At 42.0% G+C, this 21918-nt stretch overlaps 21 non-coding genes across 21 annotated transcripts; 2 read left to right on the forward strand and 19 right to left on the reverse strand.

Moving 5' to 3' along the window:
- Positions 1–4: 4 nt before the first annotated feature.
- Positions 5–87, reverse strand: trnal-aag (transfer RNA leucine (anticodon AAG)). The gene has a single exon. It is a non-coding gene; the product is annotated as a tRNA-Leu (tRNA).
- Positions 88–1090: 1003 nt separating this feature from the next.
- Positions 1091–1162, reverse strand: trnaq-cug (transfer RNA glutamine (anticodon CUG)). The gene has a single exon. It is a non-coding gene; the product is annotated as a tRNA-Gln (tRNA).
- Positions 1163–1700: 538 nt separating this feature from the next.
- trnal-aag (transfer RNA leucine (anticodon AAG)) lies at positions 1701–1783 on the reverse strand. Its single transcript has one exon. It is a non-coding gene; the product is annotated as a tRNA-Leu (tRNA).
- A 1022-nt stretch (positions 1784–2805) lies between these two features.
- trnaq-cug (transfer RNA glutamine (anticodon CUG)) lies at positions 2806–2877 on the reverse strand. The gene has a single exon. It is a non-coding gene; the product is annotated as a tRNA-Gln (tRNA).
- A 538-nt stretch (positions 2878–3415) lies between these two features.
- trnal-aag (transfer RNA leucine (anticodon AAG)) lies at positions 3416–3498 on the reverse strand. Its single transcript has one exon. It is a non-coding gene; the product is annotated as a tRNA-Leu (tRNA).
- Positions 3499–4520: 1022 nt separating this feature from the next.
- Positions 4521–4592, reverse strand: trnaq-cug (transfer RNA glutamine (anticodon CUG)). Its single transcript has one exon. It is a non-coding gene; the product is annotated as a tRNA-Gln (tRNA).
- A 538-nt stretch (positions 4593–5130) lies between these two features.
- On the reverse strand, positions 5131–5213 carry trnal-aag (transfer RNA leucine (anticodon AAG)). The gene has a single exon. It is a non-coding gene; the product is annotated as a tRNA-Leu (tRNA).
- Positions 5214–6216: 1003 nt separating this feature from the next.
- Positions 6217–6288, reverse strand: trnaq-cug (transfer RNA glutamine (anticodon CUG)). Its single transcript has one exon. It is a non-coding gene; the product is annotated as a tRNA-Gln (tRNA).
- Positions 6289–6826: 538 nt separating this feature from the next.
- Positions 6827–6909, reverse strand: trnal-aag (transfer RNA leucine (anticodon AAG)). Its single transcript has one exon. It is a non-coding gene; the product is annotated as a tRNA-Leu (tRNA).
- Positions 6910–7931: 1022 nt separating this feature from the next.
- Positions 7932–8003, reverse strand: trnaq-cug (transfer RNA glutamine (anticodon CUG)). The gene has a single exon. It is a non-coding gene; the product is annotated as a tRNA-Gln (tRNA).
- Positions 8004–8541: 538 nt separating this feature from the next.
- Positions 8542–8624, reverse strand: trnal-aag (transfer RNA leucine (anticodon AAG)). The gene has a single exon. It is a non-coding gene; the product is annotated as a tRNA-Leu (tRNA).
- Positions 8625–9626: 1002 nt separating this feature from the next.
- On the reverse strand, positions 9627–9698 carry trnaq-cug (transfer RNA glutamine (anticodon CUG)). The gene has a single exon. It is a non-coding gene; the product is annotated as a tRNA-Gln (tRNA).
- Positions 9699–10236: 538 nt separating this feature from the next.
- Positions 10237–10319, reverse strand: trnal-aag (transfer RNA leucine (anticodon AAG)). The gene has a single exon. It is a non-coding gene; the product is annotated as a tRNA-Leu (tRNA).
- Positions 10320–11341: 1022 nt separating this feature from the next.
- On the reverse strand, positions 11342–11413 carry trnaq-cug (transfer RNA glutamine (anticodon CUG)). The gene has a single exon. It is a non-coding gene; the product is annotated as a tRNA-Gln (tRNA).
- A 538-nt stretch (positions 11414–11951) lies between these two features.
- Positions 11952–12034, reverse strand: trnal-aag (transfer RNA leucine (anticodon AAG)). The gene has a single exon. It is a non-coding gene; the product is annotated as a tRNA-Leu (tRNA).
- A 1022-nt stretch (positions 12035–13056) lies between these two features.
- On the reverse strand, positions 13057–13128 carry trnaq-cug (transfer RNA glutamine (anticodon CUG)). Its single transcript has one exon. It is a non-coding gene; the product is annotated as a tRNA-Gln (tRNA).
- A 538-nt stretch (positions 13129–13666) lies between these two features.
- trnal-aag (transfer RNA leucine (anticodon AAG)) lies at positions 13667–13749 on the reverse strand. Its single transcript has one exon. It is a non-coding gene; the product is annotated as a tRNA-Leu (tRNA).
- A 1021-nt stretch (positions 13750–14770) lies between these two features.
- On the reverse strand, positions 14771–14842 carry trnaq-cug (transfer RNA glutamine (anticodon CUG)). Its single transcript has one exon. It is a non-coding gene; the product is annotated as a tRNA-Gln (tRNA).
- Positions 14843–15381: 539 nt separating this feature from the next.
- Positions 15382–15464, reverse strand: trnal-aag (transfer RNA leucine (anticodon AAG)). Its single transcript has one exon. It is a non-coding gene; the product is annotated as a tRNA-Leu (tRNA).
- A 4713-nt stretch (positions 15465–20177) lies between these two features.
- trnav-uac (transfer RNA valine (anticodon UAC)) lies at positions 20178–20250 on the forward strand. Its single transcript has one exon. It is a non-coding gene; the product is annotated as a tRNA-Val (tRNA).
- Positions 20251–21313: 1063 nt separating this feature from the next.
- trnav-aac (transfer RNA valine (anticodon AAC)) lies at positions 21314–21386 on the forward strand. Its single transcript has one exon. It is a non-coding gene; the product is annotated as a tRNA-Val (tRNA).
- The last annotated feature ends 532 nt before the right edge of the window (positions 21387–21918 follow it).

A 21918-nucleotide genomic window follows, 5' to 3' on the forward strand; every position in this document is an offset into this window, starting at 1 on the left:
CATTTGTCAGAAGTGGGATTCGAACCCACGCCTCCAGGAGAGACTGCGACCTTAACGCAGCGCCTTAGACCGCTCGGCCATCCTGACAACAGAACAGGCTTGGTTTGGTACTCCGAAAAAAATGCGCAAAGACAGCATTTAGATTAGGCGTAATTATTGTAAATCAAATGTGCAAACTCGTCATCAGCCTATCTCTTTATCAGTTTATTGCTACCCTGGCCATCAGTGATGGATGCGTGAAGTATGGTATGTCTCAGGCAAAAAAGAGCTTGTTGATTAAGCCACTACACACCTGTCAGCTGGTATTGGTGTTCTTCTGCCCTTTACTGGCAAGACATTATTTCATAGAGCTTTAACATATACATTCAGTTTTTCAGCAAACTCCAGAAAAGGTAAACAGTATCCAAATATTGCATTATATTAATTGAACCACGGCATTTGGTAGAGTACTAAAGTCATTGAATGGAGCATAAGAGAAAGAACTGTTGCCAAAGTTGCCTGCATTTATTGCACATTAAAACCTGAGAACAGCAAGCCAGCTTAAAGGTCCAGCTGGTTTTATTCATTCTACACTATAACAGGTCCCATCGTGATTTGAACTCAGATTGCTGGATTCATAGTCCAGAGTGCTTACCTATACACCAGGGAATCTCCAGATGCTGCCAAATGAAGCAAGTGTGCACTGGAAAAGTGAACAGTGTTACACAGACACTAGTTTTAATATATTTCAAATACTAACCCTTATGACAAAAATAAGGAAGCACTTGAAAACTAGGGTAGGGTTATAAAAGAGGAATTGGGGATTTTGTCTGGGATCGCACTTCATGCCCAAAATGTGTTTTTAGCATTATGTGACAGAAATCAGCAAGGATATTTAGCTAAGAGTGTGTTTATTTTAAACCATTGTGCAGGCTTGGCCTCATTTCTGTGCCGGTATCAGTTTTTTTAGACTTGTCATGAGTGTTTAGTGCACATAGTATTCTGTTTCTGGAACAAGATGAGCTCCATGACAATGCCACTGTGAGTCTCCCAGTTGGTGGAGTAACTGAGTCACTCATTGCATTGAGAAAAGCTACAACCTGCCAACAGTAGGTCCCACCGAGATTTGAACTCGGATCGCTGGATTCAGAGTCCAGAGTGCTCACCTTTACACCATGGAACCTTTCCACATTGCTAGCTTAATGTTGTTGAACAGGTTCTTCCACACAATTTGATTCATTTCATTATTGTCTCCAAATTGACAACTTGGAGATTTGGCTGATCATGTAGCAAACTAAAAAAATGTCAATACAAGGCGGTTTGGGTACATCTAAGCACTGTGTCACTTTTATCTCAGTGTGTGATATTCATTGCATCTATCCAGATGCACTGTAACTTGTATAACATCAAAATCTATGGATTTGGCCAATAGAGTCAGTCTCAAATGGACTCTCATTAGTGATTATAGGGCATAGATGAAAGACTACCTTTGATACGTAACTAGAGGGGTGCCAAAGCCATGCTCCTTGAGCTCTACAGCCCTGCTTGCTTGTCAGCTATCCGTGCTTTAGCCACTGCTCCTGCACTTTCTGTCTGATTGAACACACCTTATCCAGGTAAGCAGTCTTGGAGAATAGGTGGTTCCCCACCTCTGACGAATGTGGAAGAATGGATCCAATGTGTTTTCCAAGTGTCAGCTGTTGTACTTAAAAAACAACATTTGTCAGAAGTGGGATTCGAACCCACGCCTCCAGGAGAGACTGCAACCTTAACGCAGCGCCTTAGACCGCTCGGCCATCCTGACAACAGAACAGGCTTGGTTCGGTACTCCGAAAAAAATGCGCAAAGACAGCATTTAGATTAGGCGTAATTATTGTAAATCAAATGTGCAAACTCGTCATCAGCCTATCTCTTTATCAGTTTATTGCTACCCTGGCCATCAGTGATGGATGCGTGAAGTATGGTATGTCTCAGGCAAAAAAGTGCTTGTTGATTAAGCCACTACACACCTGTCAGCTGGTATTGGTGTTCTTCTGCCCTATACTGGCAAGACATCAATTCATAGAGCTTTAACATATACATTCAGTTTTTCAGCAAACTCCAGAAAAGGTACCCAGTATCCAAATATTGCATTAAATTAATTGAACCACGTCATTTGGTAGAGTACTAGAGTCATTGAATGGAGCATAAGAGAAAGAACAGTTGCCAAAGTTGCCTGCATTTATTGCACATTAAAACCTGAGAACAGCAAGCCAGCTTAAAGGTCCAGCTGGTTTTATTCATTGTACACTATAACAGGTCCCACCCTGTTTTTAACTCAGATTGCTGGATTCATAGTCCAGAGTGCTTACCTATACACCAGGGAATCTCCAGATGCTGCCAAATGAAGCAAGTGTGCACTGGAAAAGTGAACAGTGTTACACAGACACTAGTTTTAATATATTTCAAATACTAACCCTTATGACAAAAATAAGGAAGCACTTGAAAACTAGGGTAGGGTTATAAAAGAGGAATTGGGGATTGTGTCTGGGATCGCACTTCATGCCCAAACTTGAATGGAATGCCCAAAATGTTTTTTTAGCATTATGTGACAGAGATCAGCAAGGATATTTAGCTAAGAGTGTGTTCATTTTAAACCATCGTGCAGGCTTGGCCTCATTTCTGTGCCGGTATCAGTTTTTTTAGACTTGTCATGAGTGTTTAGTGCACATAGTATTCTGTTTCTGGAACAAGATGAGCTCCATGACAATGCCACTGTGAGTCTCCCAGTTGGTGGAGTAACCGAGTCACTCATTGCATCGAGAAAAGCTACAACCTGCCAACAGTAGGTCCCACCGAGCTTTGAACTCGGATCGCTGGATTCAGAGTCCAGAGTGCTCACCATTATACCATGGAACCTTTCCACATTGCTAGCTTAATGTTGTTGAACAGGTTCTTCCACACAATTTGATTCATTTCATTATTGTCTCCAACTTGACAACTTGGAGATTTGGCTGATCATGTAGCAAACTAAAAAAATGTCAATACAAGGCGGTTTGGGTACATCTAAGCACTGTGTCACTTTTATCTCAGTGTGTGATATTCATTGCATCTATCCAGATGCACTGTAACTTGTATAACATCAAAATCTATGGATTTGGCCAATAGAGTCAGTCTCAAATGGACTCTCATTAGTGATTATAGGGCATAGATGAAAGACTACCTTTGATACGTAACTAGTGGGGTGCCAAAGCCATGCTCCTTGAGCTCCACAGCCCTGCTTGCTTGTCAGCTATCCGTGCTTTACCCACTGCTCCTGCACTTTCTGTCTGATTGAACACACCTTATCCAGGTAAGCAGTCTTGGAGAATAGGTGGTTCCCCACCTCTGACGAATGTGGAAGAATGGATCCAATGTGTTTTCCAAGTGTCAGCTGTTGTACTTAAAAAACAACATTTGTCAGAAGTGGGATTCGAACCCACGCCTCCAGGAGAGACTGCAACCTTAACGCAGCGCCTTAGACCGCTCGGCCATCCTGACAACAGAACAGGCTTGGTTCGGTACTCCGAAAAAAATGCGCAAAGACAGCATTTAGATTAGGCGTAATTATTGTAAATCAAATGTGCAAACTCGTCATCAGCCTATCTCTTTATCAGTTTATTGCTACCCTGGCCATCAGTGATGGATGCGTGAAGTATGGTATGTCTCAGGCAAAAAAGAGCTTGTTGATTAAGCCACTACACACCTGTCAGCTGGTATTGGTGTTCTTCTGCCCTTTACTGGCAAGACATCAATTCATAGAGCTTTAACATATACATTCAGTTTTTCAGCAAACTCCAGAAAAGGTAAACAGTATCCAAATATTGCATTAAATTAATTGAACCACGTCATTTGGTAGAGTACTAGAGTCATTGAATGGAGCATAAGAGAAAGAACAGTTGCCAAAGTTGCCTGCATTTATTGCACATTAAAACCTGAGAACAGCAAGCCAGCTTAAAGGTCCAGCTGGTTTTATTCATTCTACACTATAACAGGTCCCACCGTGATTTGAACTCAGATTGCTGGATTCATAGTCCAGAGTGCTTACCTATACACCAGGGAATCTCCAGATGCTGCCAACTGAAGCAAGTGTGCACTGGAAAAGTGAACAGTGTTACACAGACAATAGTTTTAATATATTTCAAATACTAACCCTTATGACAAAAATAAGGAAGCACTTGAAAACTAGGGTAGGGTTATAAAAGAGGAATTGGGGATTGTGTCTGGGATTGCACTTCATGCCCAAACTTGAATGGAATGCCCAAAATGTTTTTTTAGCATTATGTGACAGAGATCAGCAAGGATATTTAGCTAAGAGTGTGTTCATTTTAAACCATCGTGCAGGCTTGGCCTCATTTCTGTGCCGGTATCAGTTTTTTTAGACTTGTCATGAGTGTTTAGTGCACATAGTATTCTGTTTCTGGAACAAGATGAGCTCCATGACAATGCCACTGTGAGTCTCCCAGTTGGTGGAGTAACCGAGTCACTCATTGCATCGATAAAAGCTACAACCTGCCAACAGTAGGTCCCACCGAGATTTGAACTCAGATCGCTGGATTCAGAGTCCAGAGTGCTCACCATTACACCATGGAACCTTTCCACATTGCTAGCTTAATGTTGTTGAACAGGTTCTTCCACACAATTTGATTCATTTCATTATTGTCTCCAACTTGACAACTTGGAGATTTGGCTGATCATGTAGCAAACTAAAAAAATGTCAATACAAGGCGGTTTGGGTACATCTAAGCACTGTGTCACTTTTATCTCAGTGTGTGATATTCATTGCATCTATCCAGATGCACTGTAACTTGTATAACATCAAAATCTATGGATTTGGCGAATAGAGTCAGTCTCAAATGGACTCTCATTAGTGATTATAGGGCATAGATGAAAGACTACCTTTGATACGTAACTAGAGGGGTGCCAAAGCCATGCTCCTTGAGCTCCACAGCCCTGCTTGCTTGTCAGCTATCCGTGCTTTACCCACTGCTCCTGCACTTTCTGTCTGATTGAACACACCTTATCCAGGTAAGCAGTCTTGGAGAATAGGTGGTTCCCCACCTCTGACGAATGTGGAAGAATGGATCCAATGTGTTTTCCAAGTGTCAGCTGTTGTCCTTAAAAAACAACATTTGTCAGAAGTGGGATTCGAACCCACGCCTCCAGGAGAGACTGCAACCTTAACGCAGCGCCTTAGACCGCTCGGCCATCCTGACAAAAGAACAGGCTTGGTTTGGTACTCCGAAAAAAATGCGCAAAGACAGCATTTAGATTAGGCGTAATTATTGTAAATCAAATGTGCAAACTCGTCATCAGCCTATCTCTTTATCAGTTTATTGCTACCCTGGCCATCAGTGATGGATGCGTGAAGTATGGTATGTCTCAGGCAAAAAAGAGCTTGTTGATTAAGCCACTACACACCTGTCAGCTGGTATTGGTGTTCTTCTGCCCTTTACTGGCAAGACATTATTTCATAGAGCTTTAACATATACATTCAGTTTTTCAGCAAACTCCAGAAAAGGTAAACAGTATCCAAATATTGCATTAAATTAATTGAACCACGGCATTTGGTAGAGTACTAAAGTCATTGAATGGAGCATAAGAGAAAGAACTGTTGCCAAAGTTGCCTGCATTTATTGCACATTAAAACCTGAGAACAGCAAGCCAGCTTAAAGGTCCAGCTGGTTTTATTCATTCTACACTATAACAGGTCCCATCGTGATTTGAACTCAGATTGCTGGATTCATAGTCCAGAGTGCTTACCTATACACCAGGGAATCTCCAGATGCTGCCAAATGAAGCAAGTGTACACTGGAAAAGTGAACAGTGTTACACAGACACTAGTTTTAATATATTTCAAATACTAACCCTTATGACAAAAATAAGGAAGCACTTGAAAACTAGGGTAGGGTTATAAAAGAGGAATTGGGGATTTTGTCTGGGATCGCACTTCATGCCCAAAATGTGTTTTTAGCATTATGTGACAGAGATCAGCAAGGATATTTAGCTAAGAGTGTGTTCATTTTAAACCATCGTGCAGGCTTGGCCTCATTTCTGTGCCGGTATCAGTTTTTTTAGACTTGTCATGAGTGTTTAGTGCACATAGTATTCTGTTTCTGGAAGAAGATGAGCTCCATGACAATGCCACTGTGAGTCTCCCAGTTGGTGGAGTAACCGAGTCACTCATTGCATCGAGAAAAGCTACAACCTGCCAACAGTAGGTCCCACCGAGATTTGAACTCGGATCTCTGGATTCAGAGTCCAGAGTGCTCACCATTACACCATGGAACCTTTCCACATTGCTAGCTTAATGTTGTTGAACAGGTTCTTCCACACAATTTGATTCATTTCATTATTGTCTCCAACTTGACAACTTGGAGATTTGGCTGATCATGTAGCAAACTAAAAAAATGTCAATACAAGGCGGTTTGGGTACATCTAAGCACTGTGTCACTTTTATCTCAGTGTGTGATATTCATTGCATCTATCCAGATGCACTGTAACTTGTATAACATCAAAATCTATGGATTTGGCCAATAGAGTCAGTCTCAAATGGACTCTCATTAGTGATTATAGGGCATAGATGAAAGACTACCTTTGATACGTAACTAGAGGGGTGCCAAAGCCATGCTCCATGAGCTCTACAGCCCTGCTTGCTTGTCAGCTATCCGTGCTTTACCCACTGCTCCTGCACTTTCTGTCTGATTGAACACACCTTATCCAGGTAAGCAGTCTTGGAGAATAGGTGGTTCCCCACCTCTGACGAATGTGGAAGAATGGATCCAATGTGTTTTCCAAGTGTCAGCTGTTGTACTTAAAAAACAACATTTGTCAGAAGTGGGATTCGAACCCACGCCTCCAGGAGAGACTGCAACCTTAACGCAGCGCCTTAGACCGCTCGGCCATCCTGACAACAGAACAGGCTTGGTTCGGTACTCCGAAAAAAATGCGCAAAGACAGCATTTAGATTAGGCGTAATTATTGTAAATCAAATGTGCAAACTCGTCATCAGCCTATCTCTTTATCAGTTTATTGCTACCCTGGCCATCAGTGATGGATGCGTGAAGTATGGTATGTCTCAGGCAAAAAAGTGCTTGTTGATTAAGCCACTACACACCTGTCAGCTGGTATTGGTGTTCTTCTGCCCTATACTGGCAAGACATCAATTCATAGAGCTTTAACATATACATTCAGTTTTTCAGCAAACTCCAGAAAAGGTAAACAGTATCCAAATATTGCATTAAATTAATTGAACCACGTCATTTGGTAGAGTACTAGAGTCATTGAATGGAGCATAAGAGAAAGAACTGTTGCCAAAGTTGCCTGCATTTATTGCACATTAAAACCTGAGAACAGCAAGCCAGCTTAAAGGTCCAGCTGGTTTTATTCATTCTACACTATAACAGGTCCCACCGTGATTTGAACTCAGATTGCTGGATTCATAGTCCAGAGTGCTTACCTATACACCAGGGAATCTCCAGATGCTGCCAAATGAAGCAAGTGTGCACTGGAAAAGTGAACAGTGTTACACAGACAATAGTTTTAATATATTTCAAATACTAACCCTTATGACAAAAATAAGGAAGCACTTGAAAACTAGGGTAGGGTTATAAAAGAGGAATTGGGGATTGTGTCTGGGATTGCACTTCATGCCCAAACTTGAATGGAATGCCCAAAATGTTTTTTTAGCATTATGTGACAGAGATCAGCAAGGATATTTAGCTAAGAGTGTGTTCATTTTAAACCATCGTGCAGGCTTGGCCTCATTTCTGTGCCGGTATCAGTTTTTTTAGACTTGTCATGAGTGTTTAGTGCACATAGTATTCTGTTTCTGGAACAAGATGAACTCCATGACAATGCCACTGTGAGTCTCCCAGTTGGTGGAGTAACCGAGTCACTCATTGCATCGATAAAAGCTACAACCTGCCAACAGTAGGTCCCACCGAGATTTGAACTCAGATCGCTGGATTCAGAGTCCAGAGTGCTCACCATTACACCATGGAACCTTTCCACATTGCTAGCTTAATGTTGTTGAACAGGTTCTTCCACACAATTTGATTCATTTCATTATTGTCTCCAACTTGACAACTTGGAGATTTGGCTGATCATGTAGCAAACTAAAAAAATGTCAATACAAGGCGGTTTGGGTACATCTAAGCACTGTGTCACTTTTATCTCAGTGTGTGATATTCATTGCATCTATCCAGATGCACTGTAACTTGTATAACATCAAAATCTATGGATTTGGCGAATAGAGTCAGTCTCAAATGGACTCTCATTAGTGATTATAGGGCATAGATGAAAGACTACCTTTGATACGTAACTAGAGGGGTGCCAAAGCCATGCTCCTTGAGCTCCACAGCCCTGCTTGCTTGTCAGCTATCCGTGCTTTACCCACTGCTCCTGCACTTTCTGTCTGATTGAACACACCTTATCCAGGTAAGCAGTCTTGGAGAATAGGTGGTTCCCCACCTCTGACGAATGTGGAAGAATGGATCCAATGTGTTTTCCAAGTGTCAGCTGTTGTCCTTAAAAAACAACATTTGTCAGAAGTGGGATTCGAACCCACGCCTCCAGGAGAGACTGCGACCTTAACGCAGCGCCTTAGACCGCTCGGCCATCCTGACAAAAGAACAGGCTTGGTTTGGTACTCCGAAAAAAATGCGCAAAGACAGCATTTAGATTAGGCGTAATTATTGTAAATCAAATGTGCAAACTCGTCATCAGCCTATCTCTTTATCAGTTTATTGCTACCCCGGCCATCAGTGATGGATGCGTGAAGTATGGTATGTCTCAGGCAAAAAAGAGCTTGTTGATTAAGCCACTACACACCTGTCAGCTGGTATTGGTGTTCTTCTGCCCTTTACTGGCAAGACATTATTTCATAGAGCTTTAACATATACATTCAGTTTTTCAGCAAACTCCAGAAAAGGTAAACAGTATCCAAATATTGCATTATATTAATTGAACCACGGCATTTGGTAGAGTACTAAAGTCATTGAATGGAGCATAAGAGAAAGAACTGTTGCCAAAGTTGCCTGCATTTATTGCACATTAAAACCTGAGAACAGCAAGCCAGCTTAAAGGTCCAGCTGGTTTTATTCATTCTACACTATAACAGGTCCCATCGTGATTTGAACTCAGATTGCTGGATTCATAGTCCAGAGTGCTTACCTATACACCAGGGAATCTCCAGATGCTGCCAAATGAAGCAAGTGTACACTGGAAAAGTGAACAGTGTTACACAGACACTAGTTTTAATATATTTCAAATACTAACCCTTATGACAAAAATAAGGAAGCACTTGAAAACTAGGGTAGGGTTATAAAAGAGGAATTGGGGATTTTGTCTGGGATCGCACTTCATGCCCAAAATGTGTTTTTAGCATTAGTGACAGAGATCAGCAAGGATATTTAGCTAAGAGTGTGTTCATTTTAAACCATCGTGCAGGCTTGGCCTCATTTCTGTGCCGGTATCAGTTTTTTTAGACTTGTCATGAGTGTTTAGTGCACATAGTATTCTGTTTCTGGAACAAGATGAGCTCCATGACAATGCCACTGTGAGTCTCCCAGTTGGTGGAGTAACCGAGTCACTCATTGCATCGAGAAAAGCTACAACCTGCCAACAGTAGGTCCCACCGAGATTTGAACTCGGATCTCTGGATTCAGAGTCCAGAGTGCTCACCATTACACCATGGAACCTTTCCACATTGCTAGCTTAATGTTGTTGAACAGGTTCTTCCACACAATTTGATTCATTTCATTATTGTCTCCAACTTGACAACTTGGAGATTTGGCTGATCATGTAGCAAACTAAAAAAATGTCAATACAAGGCGGTTTGGGTACATCTAAGCACTGTGTCACTTTTATCTCAGTGTGTGATATTCATTGCATCTATCCAGATGCACTGTAACTTGTATAACATCAAAATCTATGGATTTGGCCAATAGAGTCAGTCTCAAATGGACTCTCATTAGTGATTATAGGGCATAGATGAAAGACTACCTTTGATACGTAACTAGAGGGGTGCCAAAGCCATGCTCCATGAGCTCTACAGCCCTGCTTGCTTGTCAGCTATCCGTGCTTTACCCACTGCTCCTGCACTTTCTGTCTGATTGAACACACCTTATCCAGGTAAGCAGTCTTGGAGAATAGGTGGTTCCCCACCTCTGACGAATGTGGAAGAATGGATCCAATGTGTTTTCCAAGTGTCAGCTGTTGTACTTAAAAAACAACATTTGTCAGAAGTGGGATTCGAACCCACGCCTCCAGGAGAGACTGCAACCTTAACGCAGCGCCTTAGACCGCTCGGCCATCCTGACAACAGAACAGGCTTGGTTCGGTACTCCGAAAAAAATGCGCAAAGACAGCATTTAGATTAGGCGTAATTATTGTAAATCAAATGTGCAAACTCGTCATCAGCCTATCTCTTTATCAGTTTATTGCTACCCTGGCCATCAGTGATGGATGCGTGAAGTATGGTATGTCTCAGGCAAAAAAGTGCTTGTTGATTAAGCCACTACACACCTGTCAGCTGGTATTGGTGTTCTTCTGCCCTATACTGGCAAGACATCAATTCATAGAGCTTTAACATATACATTCAGTTTTTCAGCAAACTCCAGAAAAGGTAAACAGTATCCAAATATTGCATTAAATTAATTGAACCACGTCATTTGGTAGAGTACTAGAGTCATTGAATGGAGCATAAGAGAAAGAACAGTTGCCAAAGTTGCCTGCATTTATTGCACATTAAAACCTGAGAACAGCAAGCCAGCTTAAAGGTCCAGCTGGTTTTATTCATTCTACACTATAACAGGTCCCACCGTGATTTGAACTCAGATTGCTGGATTCATAGTCCAGAGTGCTTACCTATACACCAGGGAATCTCCAGATGCTGCCAAATGAAGCAAGTGTGCACTGGAAAAGTGAACAGTGTTACACAGACAATAGTTTTAATATATTTCAAATACTAACCCTTATGACAAAAATAAGGAAGCACTTGAAAACTAGGGTAGGGTTATAAAAGAGGAATTGGGGATTGTGTCTGGGATTGCACTTCATGCCCAAACTTGAATGGAATGCCCAAAATGTTTTTTTAGCATTATGTGACAGAGATCAGCAAGGATATTTAGCTAAGAGTGTGTTCATTTTAAACCATCGTGCAGGCTTGGCCTCATTTCTGTGCCGGTATCAGTTTTTTTAGACTTGTCATGAGTGTTTAGTGCACATAGTATTCTGTTTCTGGAACAAGATGAACTCCATGACAATGCCACTGTGAGTCTCCCAGTTGGTGGAGTAACCGAGTCACTCATTGCATCGATAAAAGCTACAACCTGCCAACAGTAGGTCCCACCGAGATTTGAACTCAGATCGCTGGATTCAGAGTCCAGAGTGCTCACCATTACACCATGGAACCTTTCCACATTGCTAGCTTAATGTTGTTGAACAGGTTCTTCCACACAATTTGATTCATTTCATTATTGTCTCCAACTTGACAACTTGGAGATTTGGCTGATCATGTAGCAAACTAAAAAAATGTCAATACAAGGCGGTTTGGGTACATCTAAGCACTGTGTCACTTTTATCTCAGTGTGTGATATTCATTGCATCTATCCAGATGCACTGTAACTTGTATAACATCAAAATCTATGGATTTGGCCAATAGAGTCAGTCTCAAATGGACTCTCATTAGTGATTATAGGGCATAGATGAAAGACTACCTTTGATACGTAACTAGAGGGGTGCCAAAGCCATGCTCCTTGAGCTCCACAGCCCTGCTTGCTTATCAGCTATCCGTGCTTTACCCACTGCTCCTGCACTTTCTGTCTGATTGAACACACCTTATCCAGGTAAGCAGTCTTGGAGAATAGGTGGTTCCCCACCTCTGACGAATGTGGAAGAATGGATCCAATGTGTTTTCCAAGTGTCAGCTGTTGTCCTTAAAAAACAACATTTGTCAGAAGTGGGATTCGAACCCACGCCTCCAGGAGAGACTGCGACCTTAACGCAGCGCCTTAGACCGCTCGGCCATCCTGACAAAAGAACAGGCTTGGTTTGGTACTCCGAAAAAAATGCGCAAAGACAGCATTTAGATTAGGCGTAATTATTGTAAATCAAATGTGCAAACTCGTCATCAGCCTATCTCTTTATCAGTTTATTGCTACCCTGGCCATCAGTGATGGATGCGTGAAGTATGGTATGTCTCAGGCAAAAAAGAGCTTGTTGATTAAGCCACTACACACCTGTCAGCTGGTATTGGTGTTCTTCTGCCCTTTACTGGCAAGACATTATTTCATAGAGCTTTAACATATACATTCAGTTTTTCAGCAAACTCCAGAAAAGGTAAACAGTATCCAAATATTGCATTATATTAATTGAACCACGGCATTTGGTAGAGTACTAAAGTCATTGAATGGAGCATAAGAGAAAGAACTGTTGCCAAAGTTGCCTGCATTTATTGCACATTAAAACCTGAGAACAGCAAGCCAGCTTAAAGGTCCAGCTGGTTTTATTCATTCTACACTATAACAGGTCCCATCGTGATTTGAACTCAGATTGCTGGATTCATAGTCCAGAGTGCTTACCTATACACCAGGGAATCTCCAGATGCTGCCAAATGAAGCAAGTGTACACTGGAAAAGTGAACAGTGTTACACAGACACTAGTTTTAATATATTTCAAATACTAACCCTTATGACAAAAATAAGGAAGCACTTGAAAACTAGGGTAGGGTTATAAAAGAGGAATTGGGGATTGTGTCTGGGATCGCACTTCATGCCCAAACTTGAATGGAATGCCCAAAATGTGTTTTTAGCATTATGTGACAGAGATCAGCAAGGATAATTAGCTAAGAGTGTGTTTATTTTACACCATCGTGCAGGCTTGGCCTCATTTCTGTGCCGGTATCAGTTTTTTTAGACTTGTCATGAGTGTTTAGTGCACATAGTATTCTGTTTCTGGAACAAGATGAGCTCCATGACAATGCCACTGTGAGTCTCCCAGTTGGTGGAGTAACCGAGTCACTCATTGCATCGAGAAAAGCTACAAGCTGCCAACAGTAGGTCGCACCGAGATTTGAACTCGGATCGCTGGATTCAGAGTCCAGAGTGCTCACCATTACACCATGGAACCTTTCCACATTGCTAGCTTAATGTTGTTGAACAGGTTCTTCCACACAATTTGATTCATTTCATTATTGTCTCCAACTTGACAACTTGGAGATTTGGCTGATCATGTAGCAAACTAAAAAAATGTCAATACAAGGCGGTTTGGGTACATCTAAGCACTGTGTCACTTTTATCTCAGTGTGTGATGTTCATTGCATCTATCCAGATGCAATGTAACTTGTATAACATCAAAATCTATGGATTTGGCCAATAGAGTCAGTCTCAAATGGACTCTCATTAGTGATTATAGGGCATAGATGAAAGACTACCTTTGATACGTAACTAGTGGGGTGCCAAAGCCATGCTCGTTGAGCTCCACAGCCCTGCTTGCTTGTCAGCTATCCGTGCTTTAGCCACTGCTCCTGCACTTTCTGTCTGATTGAACACACCTTATCCAGGTAAGCAGTCTTGGAGAATAGGTGGTTCCCCACCTCTGACGAATGTGGAAGAATGGATCCAATGTGTATTCCAAGTGTCAGCTGTTGTACTTAAAAAACAACATTTGTCAGAAGTGGGATTCGAACCCACGCCTCCAGGAGAGACTGCAACCTTAACGCAGCGCCTTCGACCGCTCGGCCATCCTGACAACAGAACAGGCTTGGTTCGGTACTCCGAAAAAAATGCGCAAAGACAGCATTTAGATTAGGCGTAATTATTGTAAATCAAATGTGCAAACTCGTCATCAGCCTATCTCTTTATCAGTTTATTGCTACCCTGGCAATCAGTGATGGATGCGTGAAGTATGGTATGTCTCAGGCAAAAAAGAGCTTGTTGATTAAGCCACTACACACCTGTCAGCTGGTATTGGTGTTCTTCTGCCCTTTACTGGCAAGACATCAATTCATAGAGCTTTAACATATATATTCAGTTTTTCACAAACTCCAGAAAAGGTACCCAGTATCCAAATATTGCATTAAATTAATTGAACCACGTCATTTGGTAGAGTACTAGAGTCATTGAATGGAGCATAAGAGAAAGAACAGTTGCCAAAGTTGCCTGCATTTATTGCACATTAAAACCTGAGAACAGCATGCCAGCTTAAAGGTCCAGCTGGTTTTATTCATTCTACACTATAACAGGTCCCACCGTGATTTGAACTCAGATTGCTGGATTCATAGTCCAGAGTGCTTACCTATACACCAGGGAATCTCCAGATGCTGCCAAATGAAGCAAGTGTGCACTGGAAAAGTGAACAGTGTTACACAGACACTAGTTTTAATATATTTCAAATACTAACCCTTATGACAAAAATAAGGAAGCACTTGAAAACTAGGGTAGGGTTATAAAAGAGGAATTGGGGATTGTGTCTGGGATTGCACTTCATGCCCAAACTTGAATGGAATGCCCAAAATGTTTTTTTAGCATTATGTGACAGAGATCAGCAAGGATATTTAGCTAAGAGTGTGTTCATTTTAAACCATCGTGCAGGCTTGGCCTCATTTCTGTGCCGGTATCAGTTGTTTTAGACTTGTCATGAGTGTTTAGTGCACATAGTATTCTGTTTCTGGAACAAGATGAGCTCCATGACAATGCCACTGTGAGTCTCCCAGTTGGTGGAGTAACCGAGTCACTCATTGCATCGATAAAAGCTACAACCTGCCAACAGTAGGTCCCACCGAGATTTGAATTCAGATCGCTGGATTCAGAGTCCAGAGTGCTCACCATTACACCATGGAACCATTTCACATTGTTAGGCTACTTTTGTTGAACAGTTTCTTCCAGACGATTTGATTCATTTCATTATTGTCTCCAACTTGACAACTTGGAGATTTGGCTGATCATGTAGCAAACTAAAAAAATGTCAATACAAGGCGGTTTGGGTACATCTAAGCACTGTGTCACTTTTATCTCAGTGTGTGATATTCATTGCATCTATCCAGATGCACTGTAACTTGTATAACATCAAAAGCTATGGATTTGGCGAATAGAGTCAGTCTCAAATGGACTCTCATTAGTGATTATAGGGCATAGATGAAAGACTACCTTTGATACGTAACTAGAGGGGTGCCAAAGCCATGCTCCTTGAGCTCCACAGCCCTGCTTGCTTGTCAGCTATCCGTGCTTTACCCACTGCTCCTGCACTTTCTGTCTGATTGAACACACCTTATCCAGGTAAGCAGTCTTGGAGAATAGGTGGTTCCCCACCTCTGACGAATGTGGAAGAATGGATCCAATGTGTTTTCCAAGTGTCAGCTGTTGTCCTTAAAAAAAAAACATTTGTCAGAAGTGGGATTCGAACCCACGCCTCCAGGAGAGACTGCGACCTTAACGCAGCGCCTTAGACCGCTCGGCCATCCTGACAAAAGAACAGGTTTGGTTTGGTACTCCAAAAAAAATGCGCAAAGACAGCATTTAGATTAGGCGTAATTATTGTAAATCAAATGTGCAAACTCGTCATCAGCCTATCTCTTTATCAGTTTATTGCTACCCTGGCCTCAGTGATGGATGCATGAAGTATGGTATGTCTCAGGCAAAAAAGAGCTTGTTGATTAAGCCACTACACACCTGTCAGCTGGTATTGGTGTTCTTCTGCCCTTTACTGGCAAGACATCAATTCATAGAGCTTTAACATATACATTCAGTTTTTCAGCAAACTCCAGAAAAGGTAACCAGTATCCAAATATTGCATTATATTAATTGAACCACGTCATTTGGTAGAGTACTAGAGTCATTGAATGGAGCATAAGAGAAAGAACTGTTGCCAAAGTTGCCTGCATTTATTGCACATTAAAACCTGAGAACAGCAAGCCAGCTTAAAGGTGCAGCTGGTTTTATTCATTCTACACTATAACAGGTCCCATCGTGATTTGAACTCAGATTGCTGGATTCATAGTCCAGACTGCTTACCTATACACCAGGGAATCTCCAGATGCTGCCAAATGAAGCAAGTGTGCACTGGAAAAGTGAACAGTGTTACACAGACACTAGTTTTAATATATTTCAAATACTAACCCTTATGACAAAAATAAGGAAGCACTTGAAAACTAGGGTAGGGTTATAAAAGAGGAATTGGGGATTGTGTCTGGGATCGCACTTCATGCCCAAACTTGAATGGAATGCCCAAAATGTGTTTTTAGCATTATGTGACAGAGATCAGCAAGGATATTTAGCTAAGAGTGTGTTTATTTTAAACCATCGTGCAGGCTTGGCCTCATTTCTGTGCCGGTATCAGTTTTTTTAGACTTGTCATGAGTGTTTAGTGCACATAGTATTCTGTTTCTGGAACAAGATGAGCTCCATGACAATGCCACTGTGAGTCTCCCAGTTGGTGGAGTAACCGAGTCACTCATTGCATCGAGAAAAGCTACAACCTGCCAACAGTAGGTCCCACTGAGATTTGAACTCGGATCGCTGGATTCAGAGTCCAGAGTGCTCACCATTACACCATGGAATCTTTCCACATTGCTAGCTTAATGTTGTTGAACAGGTTCTTCCACACAATTTGATTCATTTCATTATTGTCTCCAAATTGACAACTTGGAGATTTGGCTGATCATGTAGCAAACTAAAAAAATGTCAATACAAGGCGGTTTGGGTACATCTAAGCACTGTGTCACTTTTATCTCAGTGTGTGATGTTCATTGCATCTATCCAGATGCACTGTAACTTGTATAACATCAAAATCTATGGATTTGGCCAATAGAGTCAGTCTCAAATGGACTCTCATTAGTGATTATAGGGCATAGATGAAAGACTACCTTTGATACCTAACTTTTTTTTAAAATTTTTTTTTAATCTTTTCATTATCAAAAATACACTGCAAAATAAAAATAACTATATACAGAAAAACATAAAGAAAAAGAGTAAATTCATTAGGCTTTTTTCCAGTAAATCAAACAAATTAAAGCAAAGCAAGCCTCTTTCCCCTTATTTTTCCACACATTTGTATGCACATATATACATATACATATATATACATACACACATATACATACATATATACATACACATACATACACACATACATTCTTAAATATATACAGACATATTCTACAAGGTTAAATAAATTCATCCAAAATCGAAGTGCAATCTATCCTCCCTATCCAGCTCACATAAATCATTCCTTGCCCCCCACCTAGCTATAAACTCATCCTCATCCACTGAAAACAGAATTCTCATGTAATGTGTCACCATATTTTGAAAAAAACCCACCCTGTTTGTCCTTTTCCCCCCATACAAAGCATAATTTCTACCAACATACAACACATGACGTGCTACACTCAATAAAAAATTGATTAATCCAACATTACATCGTTTATCACCTTTTTGTTTCCCAAAGCACCACACCCAGTCCCATGCTTTGCCTTCTAACCTAGGCAGTTTACACTTATTGATTAACAACGTTTTAACCCAATCCCTGAAATCCCGTGTGACTGTACAGTATAGCATAAAGTGGTTAAAATCTTCATCTTCCACCCTACAGACCGGACAGGTTCTCGCATACGTGCTTTTACTTATCTGGTGGAGGACGACAGAAACCAGCACCCTTCTGTGATGCAGCAGGAAGGTTCTCGCATACGTGCTTTTACTTATCTGGTGGAGGACGACAGAAACCAGCACCCTTCTGTGATGCAGCAGGAAGTTTGAGTTTGCTATTGCAGGGGGAAGCCACTTACTGTGTAGATTTGACCAAATTTCAGAGACGGGACGGGTAAGAAAGACCATGAGACCATGCAGTGTTTGCTGTAGGTTCTTTGAATATTTTGTTAATTAAAACCCTATACCAAAATTTTGATTGTAAATCTTGCAGTTTTCTGTTTTTGACGTCACAGGTCAGAGCAAAATCCAGCTCGTCGTCCTCCACCCGATCCTCATCTGCTTCCGACAACCAGTCTTTCCACTCTTGCGGCATTCGCTCTAATAAATCATCACAAAATCGCACAACTCTAGCCTTTTTTATATTAAACCCTTTCATCCTAATTTTACTAAATACCGCAAGAGGGTTAGGAGCCCCTGTCTGGTCTAAAACATCTTTAATTTGATGTAGCGCCTCAGTCAAGATGCCCCGACCAGCCTTACATCCCTCTCGGCCGCTGAGGCAGGGGTTCCCAAAGATGGGCTGGTTTAACACACTTTGTTTTGATGTAATTACCCACTCCAACTGGGGCAGGATTTCCACCCATGCCTCAGCCGCCTCCTGGAAGAGTGGACATGTTCCCACAATAGGCCGGCCGAATGTGACGCTACATAGATTGTAAAAGCAGTACATCACTCGGCAGGTGACAAACCTGCATGGTGTAGACAAGTCTCGGCACAATTACTGCATTTATTACAGTGATTTTCCCTTTTAAACCTAATCCCCTCACTCTCCACAGTCCGAGCCTTGATCTACACCACGCAACCTGCTCTTCCGAAGATCTACGACTGCTGTCTTCTGGTTGTGAGCCCAAATATACAACAAGTACTTTAACCTCAGGCCCGCCCCTTTTAAAATGCTGGCCTTTGTCCCCAAGAACAGTACCAGGATCAAACTCGATTTGTCCTTATTTACCCGTGCCCCCGCAGCTTGCTCATATGCATCTAGATGTTGCAAAACCCTTCGCAAACTGTCCCCATCCCTGACCATGATATTAATATCATCCGCATATTGTGCTATTTTGAAATCAGTTCCTCTGGGCGACATGATCCCAATTATTTGAGAGTCAGATATAACTGACTGTGCTAGAGGTTCTGCCACTATTGCATAGAGCATAGCTGATAGGGGGCACCCCTGTCTCACTGATCTTTCTAAGGGTATGGGATCTGTCACGAAGCCATTGCACTTCACAACACTAGTAGCTCGGCTGTACAGTAACTTCATCCACCCTCGAAAAGTTGGGCCGAACCCAAAAACCCCCAGACACTCAAAGAGAAAATCGTGACTCACTCTGTCAAATGCCTTCTCTAGATCTACACTAAGGTATATACCTCCTGTAGCCATTAAATTCTCCAGTGATAATTTTGTTGACATAATGCAGTCAGCGATATCCCTCCCCGGAATGCTGTAAGTCTGGGTAGGCCCAACCATCGAGCCAATCACTCCCTTAAGCCTGAACCCTAGCACCTTAGCGAGGATCTTATAGTCAGTATTGAGCAGACTAATTGGCCTATAATTTCTATAATTTTTTTTTTTCAGTTCTTCTGCCCTTTGCTGGCAAGACATCAATTCATGGAGCTTTAACATTGTGAGGGAAATTTCAAGATCTAGGTAACACTGTTTCACTGTTTCACACTTCTGGCAGACTCAGTATCAAACCTGCTTACACCAGTGCCTCCTCACCTTTTGCTCCCCAGCAAGACATCATGTCTCTGGCCACACAAAGAAGTGATTAGGTAGATATCAACTATAAAACTACCTACACCTGAACATTTGCTTCCCAGAAGGGAGCCCACTGGAACCAGCACAAATCATCGATCTCAAGAACTTAAAAGACAATGAAGACAAAAGGACAAAGTAACATGAACTTGTTAATTAAGACTCCTGACCACATTGTATGAAGGTTGATTTGCATTGACTCATCCCTTTGTTCTTTGTGTGAACCCAGCTGTTGAGTTGTATGTATAAAAGGCTGAACAACCTACACATCTTGGTCAATCAGATTGGCCCGCTCTAGAGTGTAGCTCTGTTCTGCTCTGCATGTTTCTCTATTTGCTGATTAAATTCACCGTTATCATTCACTTGTAAGTTGCCTTTTTGCCTCCTAATTTGCCTTACAGTTTTTGCCATGACAAACATATGCATTCATTTTTTCAGCAAACTCCAGAAAAAGAGTTATTAGAGTAACCAGTATCCAATTATTGCATTACATTAATTGAACCACGTCATTTGGTAGAGTACTTGAGTCATTGAATGGAGCACAACAGAATGAACTGTTGCCAACAATGATAAATGAGAAAGGCAACACTTTTGGTTTTAGTACTACAAAGTTCCATAAAGATCTTCTCATCCCAAAGCCCCTTAGGAGTAATCTTCCGCGACTGTTTTATTCACTTTGCTGGGAAGCTACGCTCTGAAGAAGTTTGTCAAAGTGGCCGGTTTCTGTGGTGTAGCGGTTATCACGTTCTCCTTACACGCGAAAGGTCCCTGCTTCGAAACCAGGCAGAAACACTATTGTTGTTATTTTAAGATGACATGCACACTCAAGCTGTGTCAGTGGGTTGACTAAGTTCTTACGCATGCTTGCTCAGTAAAACAACCTGAAATTACAGAATGGCACAAATAGAGACTAGCTTCCGAACCGACTTAAGTACAAAAACAAAAGATTACGCCAGAGTAGTCGCTGAATAAAGGCTGTGTGTCTTTGACAGAGCGGACGATTAAGTCAAGTCAAGTCAAGTGGCTTTTATTGTCATTTCTACCATACACAGTGGTACACAGTACACAGTAGAAACGAGATAACGTTCCTCCAGAACCAAGGTGCTACAAAACAACACAAGCTATGTAAAGTGCATCGAGTTCAACCTAGTGCAAACAGTGCAGATGAAAAACAGTACAGACAGACAGTGTAGACGGACAACAAAAACTAACACCGGACAGGACACAAAACCTAAGACAGTGCCGACCAGTAAACCTATTGTATACTATTTTACAGTACAGTACAGTCAAGTGTGCCAAAGGTGCAAAAAAAGCAGCATGTAAACAGTATAGTGCATTTGAATGTCCGGCATGTATACAGTGCAATTGCAGTGAAATGATTACTGGCTAGAGTTGCAATAGTCGTCGTTCAATTTCAGTTTTGAGTATCTGTTGAGGAGTCCCTTTCCTGCAATTGCATGCCCTATTCTTGGTGCACGCGATATGGCAAACAGCATGTCGAAAAAGGGTTATGCGAGACTACAGAAGAAAGTTAAGAACCAATTCTAACAGCCTAAGTTTGGACAAGCCGACCACATACTATTAATCAAAATAGAGACTTTCTCCCATGATAAATAGCTGCACTTGCAGCAGCAGTGCTAGGATGTCAATTACAAGAGCTTCAATCTCCTCTCCACACTGCTCTGGCTTAGCGTTGGACCGATCAGCCTCCACATATGAGCATGGTCCCCATTAAGCTGAGAAAGTAACTATTGTACACTAGGAGGTTTGAAAGCCCCTTAGATTCGACCTTGCATGATGATGTGTCGCTTTGTGGTTAGATGCTACCCTCTGAAAGTGACACTCTACGTGGCCAGTTTCTGTAGTGTAGTGGTTATCACATTTGCCTAACACACGAAAGGTCCCTGGTTCGAAACCAGGCAGAAACACTGTTGCTGTCCATTATTATCTGCACAGTCAGTCTGGTTGGAGTGTCTTGTAAAAGGGCTTGTCTCAGTTCTAACAATGAGAAAGGCACAGTAGAAACGAGATAACGTTTCAGTGTGTGGAAGACCTTATTCTGTCCTGGCCTTGGCTATGGGAAATGGGGGCTGCTATCATGCATCTGGCCAGTCTAAGGGTCCTTTGGGCCATTTGGGGGCCCAAATTCCCTTGCCTGTCCAAGTTGTGGTTCCCCCTGGACCTGAACCTGCTTCTCTTTGCCCTGCACCTGCCTCTGAACCCGATTCTGCTGTTCCTGCTCCTCTCACTGCCCCAGCTCCTGCCCCTGAACCCTATTCTGCTGTTCCTGCTCCCCTCACGGTCCCAACTCCTGCCCATGAACCCAATTCTGCTGTTCCTGCTCCTGTCACTGTCTCACCTCCTGCCTCTGGCCCGGTCAGCATCTCACCCGGCCCTGGCTCTGCACCTGTCCCTGTGTGCTCAGATCCGGTCAGGAGGTCTGGGTCAGCAACCACTCCA

This window comes from Channa argus, unplaced genomic scaffold (genome assembly GCF_033026475.1).
Source record: "Channa argus isolate prfri unplaced genomic scaffold, Channa argus male v1.0 Contig101, whole genome shotgun sequence".
Taxonomy (NCBI): Eukaryota; Metazoa; Chordata; class Actinopteri; order Anabantiformes; family Channidae; genus Channa; species Channa argus.